Source organism: Pleurodeles waltl, chromosome 11 (genome assembly GCF_031143425.1).
Source record: "Pleurodeles waltl isolate 20211129_DDA chromosome 11, aPleWal1.hap1.20221129, whole genome shotgun sequence".
In the NCBI taxonomy this organism is placed as follows: Eukaryota; Metazoa; Chordata; class Amphibia; order Caudata; family Salamandridae; genus Pleurodeles; species Pleurodeles waltl.
The window spans coordinates 810,639,242-810,644,699 of NC_090450.1; positions in this window are offsets into that span (position 1 = coordinate 810,639,242).

Below are 5,458 nucleotides of genomic sequence, written 5' to 3' on the forward strand. Positions count from 1 at the left end.
ATCGGTGAATGGTTAAATAAAATGCCACTAGTAAGAACTCAAGAAGGGAAATACACTGCAAGATTAGGGGGGCTTAAGAGATTCTTCCAAGCCTGGGGTAGGATGTTTGAGGTAACTCACAGCCGATGACCGTCTAGCCTAGCTAGTCTAGCTACTCCTAATTTGTGAATAATGAGGTTGTTAATGTCACTGTTTACCTAATGAGATGGAACAGATGTATTGTACTTATTTTTAAAACTGAAAATGGTGATGTAATGATGATCACTTTATAAAAATAAATAAATGTTTAAAAAAAGGTTAAGCATAGCAGCGTGCAAGCACTGCTTTTCCGACGTGTTGGTATCTATTTGGGCTTTTAACCACGCCCACTGCACGCCCATCACTATCGCTTGTTCGTGGGCTCGCTTTCAAAAATCCTTCCTTATCTTTGGTAAATGGTTTACGTTTTTCCCTCCTTGGGGCGGTTTTGTTACCGCCTTGGCCATCGACCCTGTTACATGGATAATTGCACTTTCGTCAATAAGTCTGACTGCAAGCAAACTTCTTTTTCCTTTTGTGTCTCTCCTTCGTGCTCACAATCATGGTGGCAATGGTGCTTTGACTCGGCTTGCTTATGTCAATTGTTTTGCTTTTTATTTTCAGTTTATGTGGCAAGAAAATTCCAGTGAGAATTTACAATGGTACTAGCTCTAACGCGAGCAAACGCAAGACCCATTGCATTGCAAATGCTTGTTTTAAGACTTGTGCCCTGCCCGTGGTATAGTGAGGACACCCAGGCCATCCCTCTTTAGATCGTGCCTTCAGTGGCAAAAGTCCCCGGGGCAACAGGAAATGAAGTTGCACGCACAGCGAGCGTGGGTGCGCTTACGGTTTGGACAGATATGCTGCTATTGAGACTCCCACAGAAATGTTCCATCTCCGGCTACAGAAGTATTCAGCCATGCGCTAAGAGCAACGACGAAAAGGCAAAAAGGCGACTACGTCAGTGCGAGTAGCGCAGTCTCTAAACGAACGCTCCTGTTCCTCGACACCCTCCTTATCGTTATGTAGGGAGTTTGTATAACACTTACTGACAAGTGATTCGCCTCTAGGCGCTCCAAGGTTTAGTCGTATTAAACTGCAGGAGTGTCCTTTGCATTCGGTTACCTGTTCACATCCGACTATGATGATTAACTCAGATTACAGTGGCTCGTTCATGTTACATTGACCAAGGCAGGGTATATAGAGTCGATTAAGTTATATTGTTGTTATATAGTTGCCCTAATTAATGTAACCGACTCCACTGATGACGTCGGTTACATTAATTAGGGCAACTATGGTGATTACGTAGTTTGCATCGGCACACGTTGATTATATCTCATTGTAATGATTAAATAACATCGTATTATATTATTTGCTATCAGATTGCATTGAATCCAGCATCTTAGAAGGTTGACATCAACTTAGGTTATACTCGGGTTGAGCTGCAGTACCTTAACTATATCGCTCCATGTTATTTAGATGAGTTTACAATGTATGGTTTCAGGCATCATTTATTACAGTAGTTTAAATTGCATTTGCCTCCTTTGGTCATTTCGACGGATTTACACTGGATTGATGACCCCAGCTAGCATATATTACAGTGGTTCCATTGATGACGCTGTGTTACCTCCTCCACAGATACACTTTCACTAATTATGTCTGATTATATCGATGCATGAAAGAGTTAAAGCCGATGCGAACTCGCTTTACTGGATGGAGGACAGATCAAGGTAGTGCTCTCTTCTCGTTCTTCAGAAGGATGGGGCCTATCCCAGGGCTGCGATTCTTTAGGAGACAGCTGGACTCAATGGCTTACGAGTGAGGACGCCGAATTGCACTGTGGGTAGGCGGTATTCCATCCCTTCAAGAACTGACACATCTAAGTGCAGGGCATCCAAGCCTCAACCGAGACCTAAGGATTCAGAAGAAACTATAATCAGACCCAGGGACATATCCCGTACTGTCCACATGTCCAAAAAACAAACACAACAGCCACAAATGTTACTGATCTCAAATTCTGGATGTCCATTGATTAGAACTGGTGGAGTAGGTGATAGAGTGCAATGAAACGGATCTGAATGAAATTGTTTTAACTGCGAGGCGAGGAATCTTCCAAAAAGTAAGCAATTTCGAGCAAAAAGCCACGGGGTTTTTGTGTTTGGCAGTGATGAAGGGTTCACAATATCTCGGTCGGAACTTAACTGGTACACGGTCTGTAAGTAAGGATCTAGATGATAACCAAACTCTATGTCCAGAATGGAATCTTGAAGGTGGTCTGCAATGAAGGTTGATCTTACCTTTCAAGGCAGGTTTAGGTTTTGTAGATATGTGGCTATTACTTTTCTGTGCACATTTCAATGACAAAAAAATATTTCACAGCGGGTACTACATCTTTTATTTGTGGATTAGGCGGAAGACTTTGTGGATGAATGCCTTGCAGGCAGAAAAATGGTAAAGTTGGGATTGCAGAATGAATGGCAATGTTTTAGGTGACTTTGGCAAATTGTTTGGTCAATTGTACTGTGTGGCATTTCTATAACATTGTAAACAATGTTCTAAACTTTGGTTCGTTTTTTCACTTAAACTACTGGATAGTGTACGATAGCCAGAGAACAAAGAGATGTGAATGCTCAAGTTTGAACACACTGAGTTCCAAAATCAAGAGATGAATTGTGTATCTGGGTTGAAAACTACGGGCCTGATTATAACTTTGGCGGAGGGGATTAATCCGTCCCAAATGTGAGGGATATCCCGCCCGCCATGTTACGAGTCCATTATATTCTATGGAACTCGTAATATGGCGGCCGGGATATCCGTCACATTTGGGATGGATTAACCCCCTCTGCCAAAGTTGTAATCAGGCCCTATATTTGCTGGTAAGCCATGTAAGCAAAATATTTTGGAAATGAAGAGCAAGGCTTTTTCCAAAGTGGAGGGAGTCTTTTTAAGTAGCGTTGAGAATAAAGTCAATTGAAATTGTTTGCCAAGGATATGGTGGTATTGGTAATGGTTGTAGATATCAGAAGAGTTTTTCTAGTAAGCCTTTCATTGATCACAAATAGGATAACATCGAACATAAACTTGAACATCTTGATTTACAGAGGGCGAATAAAAAGATTGTTTAACAAGTTCCAAGGTAGAGAGCAAACTTATTGAACCTGACAGAGATGAATTTTGGTACTTCTTAAGAACTCGCTCCTGCAAGTCTCTAGGTGGAATATATAGTGTGCTGCTGAAAGCAGAGATCATGACTGTTGAACTTCATCTAAAATCTCTTGATTGATATGAACTTGGCCAACTCTTACTCTTTGTAAACATAAAAGTTTGTACCACACTTATGACCCACTTAAGTAAAAGTAAGACTGACCCTTGTGATTCAGTTTTGTGTAGAATAACACAAGGAAAGAGCATATGCAACCACATTTCAAGTTCCTGGAATGTAAGTTACCAACTCATTATGGAAAAAATATGCCCAACGAGCTTTACAACTATTTCAGCTTTAAATTTTCTGTAGAAATTGAAGGTTAATGTGATCTGTTCTTACTTGAAAGAGTTGCGGAGATATCATGAAAAACATCCCCATTCTTCACTGGCATATTTTATGGACAATAATTTATTTTCTAAAATCGAATACTTTTGCTCACATGGAGTCAGGATATGGGAAAAACAGAATACAGGACACTGAAGGCCATCATCTAGTTGTTCATGCAATAGAACTCCCCCACTGACTTTTCTCCACTGTCAGTCTTAACAATGAAGTTCTTAGTTCGATACAGGTGTATGAATACAGGGCATCAATGAAGGCTTTTTTGGCCCATACCAGTGCTTTAAACGAGGCTGACAACTTTCCATACTAGATTCTGTGTGCTGTACTTGCACTGCTGTCACTCATCAAAATAAGGCTACTGACCCAATTTTAAGCTACAAGTGTAAAATTCCTTCACATTTCTGAAGCTTCAAGTGGATGGTAACTGCGAGTTGATTTGCAACCGCTTTTGCGGTCACAAATCAACTCTACATCGTGATGCGGTCGCAAATAGGAAGGGAACACCCCTTCCTATTTGTGAGTCGGAATCACATTTTGCGAGTCGGTATCGACTCGCAAAATGTGATTCTGCATCGCGGAAGGCCTTTTGCGCATCGCAAACGGTGTTTTTCGCCGTTTGCGAGTCGCAAAAGGCTTACTACATCTGGCCCATTATTGCCAGGTCTCCTTGGCAACAAAAAATAGGGAAGCTCCTGCAGGTGACATTGAGCAAGTCATTAAGCCATTCTGAACATTATCTTGCACAGATTGTTTCAGAACTTCTTTCTCCTCCTCTGATAGAAAATAGATGTTTCCATACAGAACTATGCACCAAAAGTAGTTAAAATTTCTGATTTGGGGGAAGAAAAAACGTGCAGGCTTAGCAAAAATGTCTCCACAGGATGGGCTATAAATTTGCTAAATTGATTGAGCCTATATGACTGGGATTAGGAGAATTTGTAGGCAGAGTTTACACAGGTGACCAATAACTTTCTGCGACTCAGTGCTTCCTGGCTACCATAAGGCACAAAAGAGATGCCATGGAGCAGAGAGTCCAACAAGTCTCCCCGCTCACACCGTCCACAAGCAGCAGGTCAGATTCTGACCTGACAAGCGGTTCATCCCTGTTGACCCGGAAATGACTGCATCTGCAGTGGCACAGTCATGGCAAAAAAAGACAGCAGGATCGTGAAGGAGCGAGAATCTCCGAAAGAGAGTAGCGCTCCTGTCAGCACCCTGGACGGCTGCCCGGCAGTTCTTCGAGAGGACAGAAAGGGAGCAGTGAACCAATCTGCAGCAGCAGCCGTCGGAGACACGGGAGCCCACAGTGAAATTATTTCAGCACCAAGGTCAGCTCTTTGTAGGCTGATTGGCTATTCTAACAGCAGCAATGTACATAGGTTCACCGGACTGCTGTTCTCCAGCCACAAGCTTCTCCTCTAGTCCGTACTTCAGAAGCGAGTACGGGGAGGAGCGGGGGCACAGATTTTTGAGCCCACCCACCTAGCCTAGAAAGACGCTCAACACAGTTCAACTTTCATAAACATCTTGGACAGACAGATACTGGCACGCAAGAATTAATACCCGGAACACAGACCCGTTGACACGAAATTAACCTTCCATCAGCATCTACGACAGAACCAGATGACTCGGGAGTAAACTGCCTTCAGTACTAGGGCCAGAAACACAGAGTTAAACTCCCATCAGCATCTAAGACCGACCCAGGGGACAGGGACGTAAAGTGCCTTCAGCACCAGGGCTGGGGCCATAGGCACAGAGTTAAACTCCCATCAGCATCCAGGACAGGTCGGGGGACAGAGATGTTAACAGTCTACCGCCAGGGACAGCGCCGTGGACACAAAGTTCAGTCAAACTCCCATCCACAACTAGGAGAGATCTGGGGACAGAGGG